The sequence below is a fragment of the Chrysemys picta genome, chromosome 11 (assembly GCF_011386835.1).
Source record: "Chrysemys picta bellii isolate R12L10 chromosome 11, ASM1138683v2, whole genome shotgun sequence".
In the NCBI taxonomy this organism is placed as follows: Eukaryota; Metazoa; Chordata; order Testudines; family Emydidae; genus Chrysemys; species Chrysemys picta.
In genome coordinates this window covers 28,638,534-28,657,956 of record NC_088801.1, presented here as the reverse complement: position 1 = coordinate 28,657,956, position 19,423 = coordinate 28,638,534, and positions in this window count along the sequence as shown.

Sequence of the window (19,423 nt, the reverse complement as noted above, 5' to 3'; positions counted from 1 at the left end):
ATGAATAAAAATCTCTCCATCTGAACACCTCCTACAAATAAATTCAACAGCTCCCATTTTTTGTTCAGACGAATGGCATGTTAGATTACACATAAACACATACACATACACAGAATAGAGACTAGGCTTAGGGGAACGTAAACATTAATGCAGCTACAGATATTAGGCATGTGGAAAATATCCCTTTTGCCCATATAAAATACACGTTTATTTTCATATGGCATTAATAAATGAAATTGTTTACAAACATTCATTGCTCACTGAAAAACAGCACAAATCCTGCAGGTCTGGTGTAGATGTAATACAAGATGACAAGCACTCCTAAGGGTGTTAGCATTCTATCAGCAGCAAAAAGACAAACATTGCATTTCCTTACATGGAATTCTGATGCCCTTGTTACTGTATCATAGGGTAGCTGATGTCAGTCACTATAGATCTAGGTGACTGACACAGAAGCCTTCTGGTAATTGTCTTGGTTTTGCCACAATGTTGTGGGAGAGGGGAAATCAAACTATTTCATTGGCTTCAGATAAGAAAACAGAGGTAGAGGCGTGGGTTTCAGAAATGAGAGTAGATGGAGCTGGGATAATAGAATGAAAAACCTGGGAGGAGGGAGACATTTGAGTTACAGGAGCTATAACAAATGCTGCAATGCAGATAGGTAAACTACAGCATATTTTATTTTGAGTTGCATGAACTCAAAATGCACACTGTTCTTTTGTCCATGGCAACTGCTTGCACTCCATTGTATTCCCTATTCATGTTCAACGGCTACCCATTAATACTCCTTTAAGCTGCACACCTGCAGCGGCTCAGACCAGTGCACTGGTACCATTAAACTTCTCTATAACCAGCAGACCTAGATCCAACTACACAAAAATCTATTTTATTTGTCCTTTTGTTGGCTTTTTAACCCTTTAAAGCAGCGGTTCTCAAACTGTAGCAACTTGAGAACCCGCATTTTGATTTAAAATTTCACAGACACCCCCCGCCCCCCGCCCCAAGGCTCCTGCTCAGCCATAGGCCCCACCCCCACTCCAGAGAGATCAGAGTTGAACAGATCATTTCAGAAGGTTCCTTCACTGAGATAGAATGAGAAAATGTTTAACAAAGTGAAATACTAGTATGAAAATTGCAACATGATTTCTTTTCTCTATTTCCCAGGAAATGCAGTATATCCATTGTTCAGTGTTATGATTCCACTTTGATGCACGCTTCCTCGATTTAGAATTCAGTGAAGAATTTCCCCCATAGCTTTACTCACAAAGTGTCACATACAGCTCATCAGTTTAACAAGATGTGAACAAACCCCAAAGTGTGTGGTGATGGGGGGTATTTCCCCTTCCCAATAGTTGCCTATTAACACTGGCAAATTCCCCCCAATCCCACTTTAGGCAGGTGGAACGGACTCTGAAATTCTAGAACAAATGTACCAGACTCTCTCTCTGCAGCAGCTTTTGAAATTGAACCATGTATAATATGTCATTGATAGAGTTCTCCCCCGCCCCCGCGACACTAAACTACTGACCGCTTTCCCCAGTATGAGAATATTGTAGTCTGACAACTGGAGTAAAGCAATCCAAAACTTGTTTGCTACTTTATTGGGGACATGCTGTTCACGTTACATGATACTACCATCCATGCTAAACCGACTCATTCAGTCTGAAAGTGCCAAGTGTACATAGTTACTCCTGAGGGAATTCTGCACCAAAAAATTTTAAAATTTGGTGCCAAAAAAAATTAATTATGCACACAATATTTTAAATTTCTGCAAAATTCTACAAATTTTATTTGTCAATAAATAAATGTGGCTCCAGCATGGCAGGGGGGAGCACAGATCACTGGCTGCATTGAGGTAGGAGACCCTGACCCTGAAGCCCCCACCTCCCCTGTATAGGGACTCGGCAGAGAGGCTACACCTGACCCTGACAGTGCAAGGGCAGGGCCTGCTCCAGAAACACCCCAGAGCCCTGCCTCTCTGCGCCAGGTGCACCAGGTGTGGGTAGGGAAGCTCAGCCCAGCAGGATCCAAGTGTGGAGGGGCTTAGTGTTGGTGGATCCAGGTGTGGGATGACAGGTTTCTGTGTGGCGCAATCAGGGGTGAAAGTAATTTACAGGACTTACCGGTACTGCCAGAGTCCGGGGGGCGTGTCCTCATCTGGAAGAGGCGGGGCCTCATGATTTAAAGGCCCTGGGGCACCAGCTGGAGCCCCAGGGCCTTTAAATCAACCCAGGGTTCCCAGCTGCAGAGGTGGCTGGGAGCCCCCGGGGCTCAGGGGCAAATTAAAGGGCATGGGGCTCTGGCTGCTGCGGCACTCTGGGCCCTTTAAATCCCCCCCGCAGCTCCGGCAGCCAGGCTCAGGCGTGGATTTAAAGGGCCCAGAGCTCCTGCGGCTGTGGGGAGCCCCGAGCCCTTTAAATCCTGGCCCCAGCCTAGCCGCCGAAGCTGCGGAAGGCAGTGCTGTCCGGCATGGTGTTCTGGCTCTTGCCGGTATGCCATACCGGAACGTACCAGCCTACTTTCACCTCTGGGCGCAATTTGGGTGCGGGTGGCTCAGTGGGACATCTGGATACACAAGGCTGGTTGGGGGGGTGTTTCCAGGTGCAAGGGCAATGGGACTCTGCAGGGGATCCAGGTGAAGGTGGTTGGAGCTCAGGACAGGGGGCCTGGGTGTGGGGAGATGGGGCTTGGCAGGAGGTCTGGAGGGCTCAGTGTGGGGGTTGGGTACTGGGGGAGTGGGGCTAGATAGGGTGAGGGTCCAGGTGCAGCTGGTTGGGGATCAGTGGGGTGGGGGTCTGGGTGTGCAGGGCTCGCAGGGGTCCAGGCATATGGGGGGTAGGCTTGTTAGGGTGAGGGTTCAATGGGTCTGCTTAACGGGGGAGACCCAGCTGCTGCTGAGGGGACACCACATGTTGGGCTCCTGCTTTCCCTTTTCTTCTCCAGTCCTCTCCCCTCACTCCCACATTCCCCTCTCCCTGCCCTATTCCACTCTCCCTTCTTTCCCCTCACCCCCCTTTTCTCATTCCCTCCACCCCCTCTTACCCAGCCCCACCACGGGCACTCACTGTTGCACAGAAAACAGGCTCCCAGCACACAGAAGGAGAGCACGACTGGCACTAAGACCCAGAATGTGGCGTTCAGCTGCAGAGTCAGCAGAGCTGAGATACAGCCTCCTTCAGCTGGGTAGGTCTGTGCTTGCAGAATGGTGGGGGGAAGCAGAGGCAGTAGCAATCCCTCCCCAAAAACTGCGCCCATGGTCGCCCCCCGCCCTTCCTCCCTGCGCGGCTTCCCTGCCGTTTTCTGCAGGAAAACGCAGGAAATCTGCTGAGCGTTCTCTGCTGGCATGCAGTCCTGCAGAATCCCCCCTGGAGTACATATTGCTTGATTCAGAGTAGCAGCCATGTTAGTCTGTATCCGCAAAAAGAACAGGAGTATTTGTAGCACCTTAGAGACTAACAAATTTATTTGAGCATAAGCTTTTGTGGGCTACAGTCCACTTCGTCGGATGCATAGAATGGAACACACAGAAAGAAGATATTTATACATACAGAGAACATGAAAAGGTGGGAGTAGCCATGCCAACTGTAAGAGGCCAATCAATTGAGATGAGCTATCATCAGCAGGAGAGAGAAAAAAACCTTTGAAGTGATAATCGAGATGACCCATAGAAGGTGTGAGGATATATTAACATGGGGAAGTAGATTCAATTAGTGTAATGACCCAACCATTCCCAGTCTCTGTTCAAACCTAAGTTAATTGTATCTAATTTGCATATTAATTCAAGTTCAGCAGCCTCTCTTGGGAGTCTGTTTTTGCTATTTATACTATTGCTTGAGTATCACTGAACTTTGAGCTGGGGAAATACTGGTGAAAGTTCTTCATCCACATCTTTGCAAAAACCAACTTGGGATTCAGTCCAACTTGTTCTATACTTTAGCAAGGTTAGAGGCTGTAATTTCACTCATATGGGAAAGATTAATCCATAACATTTGCTTCAAGAACCCCAATGGCTTAGAGGAATTGCTCTCAGGTTGAATAGACAGCATTAGTTATTTTTAGAGTAATTAATTAAATTAATTAATGCTTTTTTGAAAAGATGTTTTCCTCAATAATTTTTCATGAGATACTAATAAAAATACTGGACTTCACTCAGTTATATCAGTTTTACATCAATGCTATTCCCATTCTGGAAGCAGTCAAGATGCAAAAGCACAGGTTTAAATCTTAGCTGCATATGTCATCTTCTATAAAGATCAGTAGATAAGTTAAAGACAAATGTTTTAAATAAACAGCTCCCTCAAGTAAAGACTCCAGGTCCCAGGGGGTAGAACAAGGGATGGGGGAGTAGGGAAAGCTGTGTTCTAATCCCAGCTGGGAGTGACTAAGTAAGTCACTTCTCTTCTGCGCCTCTATCTGCTCTGTAAAATGCACTAATGGATGACAAAGGTAACCATAAGCCAGTTAGCTTGACATTAATCCCAGGTAAAATCATGGAAAGGCTCATATGGGATGCAATCAGTAAAGTCTTAAGGATGGTAGTACAATTAATGCCCATAAATCATGCGTTCCATTTTGCAAAACATTTCAAGGATTCAAAATTTGTTTCCTTGCCACATCAGGATGAAAACGCAATCTTTGGAAATTCTTTTGCAAAAAAGCAGAAAGAGCTCCAGAATGGCTCAGTGGTTAGAGCTCTCACTGGGATGCGAGAGACCCAGCTTCCAGTCCCTGCTCTGCCTGAGTCAGTCTCTCTCTCTCTGGCCCAATGATTACTTCAATTTATACAAAGCAAAACAGTTCCAACATAAGAGATTGAGTCTATGCCCTAGCTAGATCACTCACCTGTGATGTGGGAGACGTAGGCTCAAATCCCTGTTCCAAATAAAATAGTGCAGAGACTAGAATCTGGGTCTCTCACATCTCAAGTGAGTGTCCTAACCATTGGACTATTCTGGGGTCTCTCACATGTATATCAATAAATGAGAGGGAGACAGGGAGAGATATTACAGATGGGGAAACAGTACTTGTTTAATATATTTATCCTCACAACACCCCTCTGAAGTAAAGATTGTAAGTCACTCATATGCTACAATAATGGGGCTATATAAATAGCCAAGATAAATCGATCTGGATCATTTGGTAATATAGGCTCATTTGAATATGCCTATTAATACAGGCAAATACAAAGTCATATGTTTAGGAGCAAAGATTACACTGTTCTACAGCCAAAATGCTTCTGAAATAAATGTAGTCAAACTTTACTAATTCTGGGTCACTGAGAACAAAAATGATGCTTAAAATTGTTGACTGGCTGTAGTTTTCAAGATATGCTATTGGGTCAGTATATACGACCCTTGACTTGGGAATGGCGGAGGATAAGTGAGTTATAAAGGGAAGGGATCTCAATTTAAACCAGAAATGACTAAAATACAGCTTTGACTGGATCTATGAATAAATCTATGACTGGGTTTGGACAGTACTTGCTTTTTAGGCAAAACAATGAATGATGCAATCTGAAGCTGGTATTGCGTCATATATGATATGAATTGCATCATGTTATTCCTAGAAGTCATGGATGATGCAATCATAATGAAGCTTACATCACTCTGCTGAACAAATTGCCCTATATCAGCTCTAGAAATCATACAGTGTCGTGCTCTCTTATTTGTCAGTGTTTGATTTTGCAAAGGGACACATTTCTGTTTAGCCAAAGTGAGCAGAGATGCCTCGTACTTGTGTGAACAGTGCAGATAACTTCTGCTATGTTTGTGGTGAAGTGACTTTTGCATCACAAAAGCACAGTATAACCACTATGGTTAAGAAAGCATATCACCTTTATTTTGGCTGCAAAATTGGAGATCAGGACAAGAGGTGGGCCCCACACATATGCTGCAACACTTGTGCAACAAATCTTCGCCAGTGGTTGAACAGGAAAAGAAAATCTATGCCTTTTGCAGTGCCAATGATTTGGAGAGAGACAACAGATCATACCAGCAACTGTTACTTCTGAATGGTGCCTCCAGTTGGGAAAGGTGTGTCAAAGAAGAAAAAGTGCACTGTGCATTATCCAAACATTCCATCAGCTATACGCCCAGTACCCCACAGAGATGGACTGCCGGTTCCTGATGCACCAGAATCATTCTCACTTGAGTCAGAAGAGGAAGAGGATGAAACTTCTGGTCCTGAACCATCAATGTCACAGGACTCACATTTTCTCCCATCCTCCTCCTCTGAACCACACCTCATAACACAAGGTGAACTGAATGACCTCGTCAGGGATTTGGAACTACCCAAGAGTAAGGCAGAGCTGTTGGGCTCCAGACTACAGCAGTGGAATTTCCTGGCAGGTGATGTTAGAGTTTCCATGTTCCGTGAGTGTCAAAAGGATCTTGTCCCATTCTTCTTCATGGAAGGTGATCTTGTAGCCTGCAACAACATCGATGGTGTGATGGCAGCCCTCAACATCGTTCACGATCCAGATGAGTGGAGACTGTTCATTGATTCATCGAAGATGAGTCTTAAAGCTGTTTTACTGCATAATGGCAATGTTTTGCCATCAATTCCAGTTGGTCATGCAGTCCATATGAAGGAAACCTATGACAACATGAAACAACTTTTGAGGTGCATAAACTATGACCAACATCAGTGGCAGCTTTGTGGCAATTTGAAGGTTGTTGCTCTCTTGCTTGGTCTGCAGACTGGATACACAAAGTACTGCTGTTTTCTCTATAAATGGGATAGTCGTGCAAGAGATTCCCACTACATCAAGAAAGATTGGCCACTCCGACAGTCATTGGAGCCTGGGAGGAAAAGTGTTCAGCATCCACCACTTGTTGAATCAAGGAAGATTTTGTTACCACCCTTATACATCAAGCTGGGTCGGATGAAGAACTTTGTCAAGGCCATTGACAAAACACAAGCAGCTTTCAAGTACCTGTGTGGAAAATTTCCAAGGTTAAGTGAAGCTAAGATAAAGGAAGGTGTCTTTGTTGGTTCTCAGATTCGTGAACTTCTTCGAGATGATGCATTTGACCATGCACTGCGTGGCAAGGAAAAGACGGCATGGAAAGCCTTCCAGTTAGTGGCAATAAATTTTCTCGGAAACAACAAGGCGGACAACTACAGGTTGTTGGTGGAAAACCTCCTCAAGGCATACAAAAGCCTTGGTTGCAACATGTCACACATTTTTTGCGCTCTCATCTAGATTTTTTTCCACCGAACTGCGGAGCAGTGAGCGACAAGCACGGTGAGCGATTTCACCAGGACATTGCAACAATGGAGAAACGCTATCAGGGCAAATGGAGCCCATCAATGCTTGCAGATAATTGCTGGACAGTGACAAGAGATGCTCCATTTAATGAATACAAGAGACAAGCCAAGAAGCTCCGAGTAGACACTGAATAGGACTAAACTATGTACATAATAGTTTTTTGCCTTTTGTTTCATAATAAGTGTTATTTATATAACCCTTTTGCTGATTTTTAAAGTGTTACATAAACAGGACAGGTGAAATATTATCATGTAAAGCAACCATAAACACATGAAAAGACCTATGATTTATGGTCTTTATGATTAAAACTCTACTATCTACACAATATACATAGACATAAAATGTAAACACTTAAATATCTTAGAAACAGTAGCCAATCAGTTGTTTTAATTGTCATATTTGAATTCAGCACATCAAAATACGTAATAAATAGCACATTTTATCTCTGAAGCAGATGACTTCTCAAAAATTGTAGACCAGTGTTATAAGTCACACTTACAGGATGAAGACTGTTTTGGAAAGCAGTGACTATAAGAGGGATTTAGGAATCATGGTGGATAAGCAACTCAGCATGAGTTCCCAGCGTGGTGCAGTGGCTAAGAAAGCTAATTCAATCCTTGGATGTTTAAACAGGGAAATAAGAAGTGGTATTACTACTGTATACCACATTAGTAAGACCATTACTGGAATACTGTGTCTAGTTCTGGTGTCTCTACCTTAAGAATGATGCTGGCAAATTGGAAAGGGCTCAGAAAAAAGCTACAAAAATGATTTAAGGTCTGGAAAACCCATCTTACAGTGAGTGACTAAAGAAGCGCAATTTAGTTTATTCAAGATAATGATAGGAGGTGACTTGATCACTTTATAAATACCTGCACGGGGAGAAGATTTCCTGTGGTAGCAGATTCATTAATCTAGTATTCAAAGTGTGTAAGCAGAAAATAAGAGAAAAAGGAGGATCTAGGGGTAAATATCTTTAGGCCATTTTAAAGTTTTGAGCAAAAGGTAACTTTGACCCTAACAACACGAGAGTTGTAAGAGATACTGTTTTCGCCTTGCTTTGGTTGATAAGAATGGAATGCTGACTTAAGCAGAAACCTTGAGATAAGGTAGTGTCTGGAGGGAGTTTGTATAAACAAAGGATAACCATTAGCCATTGATGTATGTAACGGGAACCTATAAATACTTGTCTTATACTGCTTGTAGGGGGAAGATCTGCCTAAGGTCAGGGGGACCCCATGTCCGACCACAGTCTTCCCTTGCAGTTGCTTGTAATAAACTGTCTCTGACTTGTTGCTAACAAACGTAGAGTGAGGACTTGTTTTCTTCCACAATTTGGTGCCATGACTTGGATGGCAACACCTGGCTGAGACAGCAGCAATCACTACGTACTGTTCCCCTTTGAACCCCAAGGTGCCAGACAAAAAGTAAGAGACCTTTTGAAATCACTAGTGGGGTTCAGAGGAGGACTGCCCGCGGGCCCGTCTGTCCCTCTTGGGCTCACGCCATGTGAATTTATTGATTTTGCAACAAGGTCAGATGCAAAGCAGTGCTGAGGAGATTGCCGCCTCAAATATGGGACAGGTTGCAGCTCCATATCAATGCTGAGGAGATTGCCACCTCACATAAGGAAAGGTTGTGATAAATCCAGACGTAAGGAATCTGGGGTTCGGCTGTTAATTGAGAGCATTGGTGGTTCAGTGGTAGAATTCTTACTTGCCTCGCAGGAGGCCCGGCTAGCTCAGTCGGTAGAGCAAAGTGTGTGGGGGGGGCAGTGTTTATCTCCGTGTTTTTGCGTTAACACAGCTAAGGCAAACCCGTTGCGCTCATGGCAGAAAAGAACAAACGGTTTAGTGTAAACAGGAAGTCCAAGTGCCGGGGCACTAGAAAGGGCTTATTTAATGTCCACGAAAGCTTGTTCAGCCTCCTGGGACCACAGAAGCGGCTCAGGAGTGTCTGTCTTAGTCAGACTTTGTAATGGTTTGATTATTGTTGCATAACCCAAAATCCACTGCCTGCAGTACCCAGTCATGTCAAGGAAGGTTCGCATTTGAGAGATAGTGACAGGCCTGGGCAATTTTAAGAAAATTGTAATGTTGGAATCTGACCAATGACAGGTGCTGGATGAAATATCATGAACAAGGTAATGGACTCAGTTGGCACAACTGGAGCTTTTCCCGAGATGCCTTGTGACCCTGGGCAGCAAGAGCAGTCAAAAGAACGAAAGTATCAGTTTTACAGAATTCAAAGGAAGAGGATGCCAGCCAAAGATCATCCATGTACTGTATGAGTATGGATTTTCTTGGGAAGACCACGTCATCCAGGTCCTTCTTTAGGATCTGGGAAAACAGGGATGCAGATTCGGTATATCCCTGGGGTAAGCGGGTCCAGGTATATTGGAGCCCTTTATAGTTGAAGGCAAACAAATATTGGCTATCAGGATGAACAGGAATCGAAAAGAAGGCTGAACAGAGGTCTACAACAGTAAAATAAGTGGCTGTAGGAGGAATACAAGAGAGAATCGTAGCCGGGTTTGGGACCCAAGACAACAGCATTAACCGTGCGGAGATCCTGAATGAAGCGATAGGTGTTCTTTCCCGGTTTCTTTATGGGGAGAATAGGTGTATTACAAAGACTGGTAGTAGGGATGATAATACCTTGTTGTAACAAAGAATCTATCACTGGAGCTATTCCTTCTTCCACTTCAGAATGTAGTGGATATTGTGGTCCCCTTGGAAGTGGTTTGAAAGGGTCAACAAGAATTTTAACTGGTTTGGCTGTTTGAATTTGCCCTACTTCATTTGCATGCTGAAACCAAAGACAAGAGAGTACTTGTGACAACAGATTAACAAGATCATTGCTGAGAGCCGCATTTGATTGGGCTGGCTCATTTGTTTGAAGGGTGGCCAACACTAGGTTGGTATTCTCATCAGGGACTTCTAAGAACATGCCATCTGGCGTGCAATAGATAGTGCAGCCCAATTTGCATAAAAGATCTCTTCCCAGCAAGTTAACAGGAGAGGACGGGCTGAGTAAAAAGGCATGTTGATCAGAAATGGGTCCCAAGGAAACAGAAAGGGTTTAATAATAGGATGAGGTACAGGCTGGTTTGAAATACCGATGGCATTAATAGACGAGGATGACAAGGGAATGGAGAGAAACTCAAAGGACCTTAAAGCTGATCTGCTAGCACCAGTATCTACAAGACAAGCTACAGGTTGTCCTTCGATTTTGCAATTTACATATGGGCCTTTTTGATCAAGAGGAATTAAAGGATGCATGATGCAGTTACGTTCCCTCAGGCTGTCCTAATAGGAATTATTTTGTGGAGAAAAAGCAGGCGCATCAGGGTTCGGGAATGGGGGTGAGCGGTTTTTGAGGAGGTCAGTTCGGGCATTCATTTTTCCAATGCCCCTCCTGGCCACAGTAATGGCATGTATTGTTCCTTGTCGAGTCAGGGCATGAGGGACCTCTCCCTCTTCCCCAACTTTGTCCTCTCCCACCCCTTATTACCCCACGACCTCTCTGTTGAAGGCTGAGGGGGGATATGATTGCTCTCTTTAAATATATCAGAGAGATAAATATCAGGGAGGGAGAGGAATTATTTCAGCTCAGTACTAATGTGGACACTAGAATGAATGGATATAAACTGGCCGTTGGGAAGTTTAGACTTGAAATTAGACGAAGGCTTCTAACCATCAGAGGGGTGAAGTTTTGGAATAGCCTTCCGAGGGAAACAGTGGGAGCGAAAGACCTCTCTGGCTTTAAGATCAAGCTTGATAAGTTTATGGAAGGGATGGTTTGATGGGATACAGTGATTTTAGTCAATAGGTCGATAACAATGGTCAATGATGGGATATTAAAAGTTACTACAGAGAACTTTTCCAGAAGGTCTGGCTAGAGAATCTTGCCCGCAATGCTCAGGGATCAGCTGATCGCCATATTTGGGGTCGGGAAGGAATTTTCCTCTGGGGTAGATTGGCAGAGGCCCTGGAGGTTTTTCGCCTTCCTCCACAGCATGGGGCAGGGGTCGCTTGCTGGAGGATTCTGAGCGACTAGAAGTCTTTAAATAATGATTTGGGGAGTTCTACAGCTAAGTCAAGGGAGAGAATTCTTCCAGGAGTGGGTGGGTCAGGTTTTGTGGCCCGCATCATGCGGGAGGTCAGACTAGATGATCATAATGGTCCCTTCTGACCTTAGAGTCTATGAGTCTATGTTGATAAGTCTGCAACTGCAAGGCCAGTAGTATTGCTTCAGAACTTTCTTTCTTCTGCTCTATGCAAGCTGTACAATGGTTGGCAACTGTCACCAATTCAGAAAGGGGCTTAGTTTGCTAGCTGATGCAGATCAACTTTAACTTCTGTTGAACCTTTGCCAAGAGACCTTGAACAAAGGCAGCCCTCACTGCCCCTCTGGCATTGTTAGCTAGGCAATCCCCGAATATTGTTCAAACACTTTTGTCGATTTATCTAAATAATCAGGGGGGACTTGCCTTTGTTCTGTTTACAGTTGTTGATCTTTGTCCAATCCGTTTTCCTAGAGCAAATTTCCAGAATGGCGATCACAAGGCAATTTCTAGCCTGAGTCAAGGCCTCTCCAATTCCGGGGTCAGCACTGGGCCATTGGGCCTGAGTGAGTAGTTGTTGTTGGACTTCGGATGGCAGAACTACCCGCAAGAGTTGGTTAACGTCTGCCCATGATGGATTGTAACACTGAAACACTGTCTGGAGTTCCTCTCTAAACTTTTCTGGTTCTTCTCTAATATTGGGAAATTCCTTAACTAAATTTCTAAGGTCCCCTGGTGTCCAGGGGGCACGTATTGTGACCCCAGCCCCTTGAGGAGCATAGCTCCTTACCAGAGCCCCAGACGGCACGAGGACTGAGAGGCCCCAGGATTCCCTGACCCAGAGCCATTTGCTCACACCCCAGTTCGAGAAACCACTGGCCCACTGCAGAAAGGGGTATTGTTGGGAATGGAACTTGCGGAAGCCCATGGGGAAGAGTCCACCCGAATGACCAAACAGGGAACCACCCAAGATAAGGATCGGTGTTTCACGTATGGCAATTCTGGGCACTGGTCCAGACCCTGCCCTATATGGAATGCAGCTTTGGGAAGATGTGGACCCCGGGGACATGAGCAAGTCAAGGCAACCCAGCAAAACTAATCATCGTGGTGTGGGTCAACAGAAGAAAAGCAGTGGGGCTGGTAGATTCGGGGTGTGCCCAGACTCTTTTTACAAGTGTGGTGGTTTGTAACCCACAGCCAACTCAGGGCACTATCACGTTACAGTATGTGCATGGAGACGTGAGGGCCTATCCCCACACTGAAGTGACTTGAACAGTGGGGAGACGAGAAGAGTCCCTGATGACTTGATGCTTGCCTACCCAGGTTTTTAGGCAGAGATTGGAGGTATTTGGGGGAATTGTTGACCAAGCTGGCAAGTAAGGGCTCCTCTGCCAACGAGAGGCCACAAATAAACCCCAGCACTTGGGGAAATTGGTCTAATGGGGCCACACTCCAAACTTGTAGGAAGTAGCCCAGGGAAGCGGGTCTTGACTCCCCGCCGGGAGGGAGATCCATCTCCCCTGTTTAGGGGTTGATCTACACAGGGCCCTGGACTGGGACCCGGTAGCGAGGGAGCGTCTGGGTCCCGCCTCCCTCCTTACAGACTGAAAGACCAGTGATCTAGCCACTAGGCCATGGAAGACCCTATCACAGGTAGATTCTCCGTTACTTGCCGTTTTTAAATCATGATTGCAAATCTTTGCAGAAGATATAATACCCTAGCACAAACACAAGTTATGGACTTGATGGAAGAATTACTCGGTATGGGTGAAACATATTTGCCTTTTGTTATAAGTTTGTTCTTAGCTGGTTTACATTTCAAGTTCTGAACAAGTACCCCAACCAGTACTATTTTAAATACCTACAATATGGCCATTTCCTAGGGGTTTATATAGCTTTCTACTTGTCTTTTCAGACTATAAGTGTAACATCCCTTCTCTTGAGGGATTATCTATTTATGACTTATCATACTGAGATGAAAATAGCAGCGCAACAGAGCAGTAACTACACATCAAAACAAAAAACACTGCTAAAAGAAATGATCTTTAAAATGTTCTGTCTAACCAAATGATTCCTTAAAAATCTCTCAAGAGCACATTACTACCTGAAATAGCATCAAAGACAGTAATTGGAAGACATGCACTGCATATACAATAGTAAAAGAAATACCCTTTATAGTTGCACCTAACATTTATAATGTCAACTTCCCAGGAGAGCAAGGATGGTCCAGTGATTAGAGTCCTACGCTGGGACATGGGAGACCTGGTTCAATTCCTACTCTCTGAACATCCTGTCCCATCCTGGGCAACTTGTGGAACTGACGTATAGAGAGACTATCTATAAAATGGAGATAATAGTAACTTCCTGCCTCATGGGAGTGGGGGGAAAGAATAAATACATTAAAGCTTGTGAGGTGCTCAGATACTGTGGTGATAGGGGACCATATTCAAAAGATAAAACAGAATATGCTCAACCCACAAATCTGTGAATTTAGAAAGTAAGGTCTTCCTCGCTAAATGTGATCATGAAAGGATTTTTTAAATAAACTGTCTTGCTCCTTTATGATGTAATAAAGAAGTCATGAAAGGTTTGTTTATTTCTTACTTTTTTTAAACTTGAGAACTATCAAGACTCAGGATATGATTATGTTTGATCTTCACAGCTTGTGTTAAAGATTTAACACCATCACACTTTAATACACATGCTGTAAACTAGGAAAGTGTGATGATGTTAAATCTTTAACAAAAGCTTAATTTCATCAAAATATTAATTAGTATTACAGGATACGTACCCCCATCAGGGGGGTGCTGGATTGTGGGGGAATTAACGTAGGGATTTGGCAGCCTGAGTGGCCTAATTTCCTATGTCACCGTAGCCACCCTCCTAGGCAGGGCTAGGTAGCCCCAGGAGCCAGGATCAATGGGGCTACCCTCCTAGGCAGGAGAGGGAATCCTAGTAGCTAGAGGTGAGTGGGCCACCACCAAGGGATGGGTGGCAGCCAGGGTAGGGGGACCTACTCCACCAGGTCCCAGCCTGTCTGGGCAGGTGTATCCACCATGGGCTCAGCAGGGATCCTTTCAAAATACACTGAGTCTATCCCCACTTCCATAACCAGATCAATGTCTAGTTCCTCCGGGCTCCTTCTTACCCTTCCTTCCAAGTCTAGTGGTCTCAAGGCTTCTGCTGTCTCTCCTCCTTCAGTTGGAGCCTTGCCCCAACTGGCTTCTGCCTCTTGGCACTCCAGCAGTCTCTTTACAGGAGTCTACAACACACATCTGCTCCTTGTGGTGGCCAGCCCAGACTGAGCTGAGTTTCTCTCTTTTATTCCCTCTTCCAGCTGGAGCATGCCCAGCAGGGGCAAGGGGGCATGGCCTCCTCAGCCCATAGGCGTGGTTAACCCCTGCTGAACCAGTGCGGTGTAGGTACATCCCATCACAATTAGTCATTTACACTGAGTGTTATCAAAAGCAGACAGCCTTAAACTGTGTGTGTCTAACTGAAAAGCCCTCTCTTTCTCAATTGCTCAGGTCTTGATCTTGTCATATCGTTTCACCATTCTCCAAGCATCAGACTTTGTATACACGGGAGAAGTTTCCCCCCTAATTTCCACTGATTCAGCTGAACGGGAACTAAAACTGATGGCAGCTGCAGTGCAGGCAGAGCTGTAGCAGTCTGACCCCTTTTACCAAAGTTTCCATTACACTTGCTTTTTAATAAAGGCTTCTTTAAAAGAAAGGTTTGCTTCTTGGTCTTAGCCCAGCATAAACTCTCTTGGCCTGCCCTTAATGTCATTCATGGCCTTTTTATAATGTAAATTAAAAATGCAAGGAGTTAGACACATACTTCTGGGCTAAGACTTCCCAGATCACTTCTCTTCATATTTTTATATTTTGTGTAGCAATGAATGCAGAGTTATAAGAGCACCCAACCTCTTTTGTAACTATGTCCTTCACTTTCAAGTGGACCCTCTGTTCTGTCTGCAAAGACACTTCCTGTAGGTTTGTTTGGGATTGTTGCTGTTACATAGGGGCTAAAGTCAAAGGAAGGAAAGTGTGCAGCTCCCCCTCCTCCATGAAAAGCGGAGGGAAATCTTCCCCCTCCTCCTTGCCTAGTATTGTTCAAAATGTGTCTGTACAGTGCCTAGCACAGTGGGGCAAATTAGACACGCCCACCAGACAAATAACAGGGAAAGTGCCTCCCTCACCTGGTCTGGTAAGAGTTCCCCTTAATCAGTACTGTTACAGAGTGAGACACATGCGTCTCTCAAAGACCACATATTTTTTCCCTGTTTTATATTTCCCTCCCTCCCCCATTTCTGAAACACTTGGACTGCACCTGGTTCATGGGTCACAATGGGTTTGTCTACACTGCATCTGGAAGCAAGCCTGCCAGCCTGGTTCCATAGACTTCTGCTAGCAGGACTCATACTAGCATTCTAAAAATAGCTGTGTAGACATAGCAGCTCTGGTAGAGCTCAGGCTCTGAAGCCTGGGGAGGAGGGCTTGAGAGCTTGAGTTCCAGTCCAAGCTGCAATGTCAAAGCACTGTCCACACAGCTATTTTTTTAAAAGCACTAGCCTGAGTCTGTGGGCTGAGGCTGTGAGGCTAGCTCCCAGATGCATATTAGACATGCCCAATGTGAGTTCCTCAGCCCGCATTTCCAGATTACCTTAATCAAGCTTTGTCCGAATTTCCTGAGCCTGTACGTTTGGGCTGGAGATCTTTTGGCAAGTGGCACTCTCCTGCGATTTCTGGTGCTTCCTGCCTTAGGTTGAGGTGGAAATCCCAGGACAACAGCATTTCTTTTGGTCTCTAGCCAATTCTGGTTCAGTCCATCACCAGGATATGAAAACCCCTGTGAAGATGAGAAAGAAGTTGTGTTTAAAAAGAACTATATCAAATTTCAGAAATTAGTCTGCTGTGGATTTTGACTAAGTTTGGGGAAAGAAACAGTTCTTGTTTTATTCAAACCAGCTCACTCATCTCTGCTAGAAGCAAGCCAATTGTTTTGCTGGTATAATCACTAAAAGAAATACAGTTTAAAATGTATATTGTTTAAATAATAACCATTAAAGTTTCTCTTGTTTTTGATATGAAGAATTCCATCAGTTTGCAACTCATATGCTCAAATTCTATGTATAACTCCATTTCTGATGTCTTGTATGTTTGATAATCTTTGTAGATTTTGTAACGTTCTCTTGACTGAATTACTTCCTTGGAATACACATGACATTGCACTGCTTTTATCAGATTTTCCTAATAAAATAGGTTCTAAACAAACAAATATAGGAAGCAGAAAATGAGTACTGTGGAGAGCTAGTTTTTTTCACTCTATTTAGAGGTTATTTCTTCTAGAGATTATTATTGGCATTATAGCAAGAAGGGACCCTAGTGACAGCCCAGGATCCCATTGAGATGGGCATTGTACAAACACAGCACAGAAAGATGCTTAAATCTTTGCAAAGCTCCTTTGTTTAGTGTTAGGAAGTCTCTCTATGTTACTGTCTAGCCATGAGATCTCACCCCGCCAGTTGAAGATGTGGCTTACTACTGTGTGCTTTTGCACCAAATAAATACCAGACACCACAGTATTCAAAGAGGATAAAAGTTAGGACCTTTACTTCCAAAAGGCCAATGCAAAACCCAATAAAGGCAATGGGAGCCATTCCATTAACTCCAGTAGGCTTTGGAACAGATTCCAAAAGCAGACGCCCCAGAGCCAGAGTTAAAGGAGTAAGTAGCAGGCTGTCACAGGCACTGGGGGCAGTCAGTAGAGATATGTCTACACTGCACTGAGGAGCGAGCCTGACAGCCCGGGTCCACAGACTTGTGCTAGTGGGGCTTGTGCAAGTGCTCTCAAAATAGACACATTTGATGTTGTGGCTTCAGCCCTCAAGCCCACCCCCACGCCAGGCTTCAGAGCCCACGCCACAACATCTATACAGCTATTCTTAGTGCATTAGCACAAACTCCGCTAACACAAGTCTATGGACCGAGACTGGGAGGCTTACTCCCAGATGCAGTGTAGACATGCCCTAGGAGACATCATCACATGCATTGAGCATCTGTATTACACTTATTTCTAGTGAACGGGGATTATTCCTAGTAATTAGGGGTGGGATCTGCAAAAGTACTTGGGCTACAGAGTTATTCCAATGACTAAGTATTTATCCACATGGGAACAGTCAGAGGTAGAGAGAAAGAGAGAAGAAATATGAATTTGGGAATAACTGTACCCCAATGGGAGACCCTGGCCTGGTACCCCTGCTCCACCAACTCCATTATTTATCCACAATGGAACAGCTTCAACAGGAGAAATTGAGGGAGCTCCAGCTCAGAATATGCCATAGCTCAGTGGTTAGAGTATTCTCCTGAAAGATAGAAGACCTTTGTTCAAATCCTTTCTCCCCCTCTGGCAGAGAGTGGGAGGGACTGAACCTGGGTCTCCCACATCCCAGATGAGTGCTCTAACCACTAGGCTAAAAGTTATAAAATGGGCACCATTTCCTCTTCCAGCAGTTTAGTGTGGCAGCAGCAAGGCAGGCGCCTAATTCATTCCTGCAAGAAATGCCCTACGACCTAAGCTGTCTGACTCCAGGCAGCAAGTGCCTGTTTCTGGATCACTAAGCAGAGATAGGCACCTAAGTCCAGGCTGCAAGGAGTTGCCTATCTCCAAGAGAGGAGTGGGGCTTAGCACATACCTCTCTGGTCAGCATCTCCCATTGACTAGTTTAGCAGCTCCCTGCCTAGCATATTTGTGGGTCACATTCTAAGGAGCCTATCTCTCCTCCTTCATTGTATAGGGAGCCTAGTCTGCTAACTCGGCTTTGTGGATTGCACTGTTGTTGCTGGATTTTCTAGGTGCCGTGACACTCACTATTGCATTGGTTCTCAAATTTCATTGGACCACGATACCCTTCTGACCAGAAAAATTACTACACGACTCCAGTGACCTGTGTTACTCAGAGTAGTTAGTATTTTAAATAATAAATGCATCACAAGACTGTAGCTACAAAAAGTAGCCACTACATATTTTAAAAAGCAATTTTCAGACTAACACGGCTACCCCTCTGATACATATTTTAGTTCACAATACAATCACAAGACTATCTTTATATCCAGCAATAAAAAATACAAATAAATATGCACCTAATGGGAAGGGTAAGCTTGTATTGATTAACACAAATCCTTGAAGCAGGCTTCTGTGTGACTGAGGTAAAGATGGAGGTCATCTTCAACAGTGAGCTGGGCCCCTGTATTTGTTTATTAGTAAAGTCAGTGCTGAAAAGCCGGCTTCACACAAGTCGATGGATGAAAATGGCATGAGCACTTTCAACGCTGCAGATGACACCTCTGGATATTCTTCTCACCTAGAAATCTAGAAGTTAGGAAGAGGTTGCTCAGAAAATCTCAGCATCAATGTTTCATCACAGGAAAGGTCCATTAATGTTTCTTTCACTGTAAGTGACATAATAGCACTTGCAGCCATTTCTGCATTAAAGGGATTTCTAATCCACATCTCTGTTTTTCAATCCCTTTCAGAGAAGTACTCAAAAAACTGCAGTTTAAGGCTTTTCCGGTGGCTGATGATAATGGGTTGCAAGTCATGCATTGGCAAGGCATTTTCGTTCAGAAAGTCATGCAGTAAAAAAAAAAAACGCTTCAAAACTGCCACTGGCCACATGAGCATACCACAAGGAAAGTTTTTTGATCCAACTTTCGATTTTGTTAGTGAGAGAAAAGATGGAAGCATATCAACCTTGAAGTGAGGTAGTGACATTATGCCCCATATTCTTCATAGAAATATTGTTATTATATGACTAAGGTGTATTTTATGCAAGATGGGTCATGTGAGATATCTTCGGAAAGGTTATGATTTACTGAATATGATTATCCAATTTGTATGCATGTATCATTTCTGTATCTGAAGCTAGAAATATTGACTATGTAATAATTGCAACTGTGTTTTCACCTGGGGAATGCCCATCAGACAGTAGGCAAACAACCTGGATGGGCCATTAAGGACAATAGGACTTTGAAAATATTAATCTCTCTCCTGCCTGAGAAGTTTCCTGGGATGCTACTTTG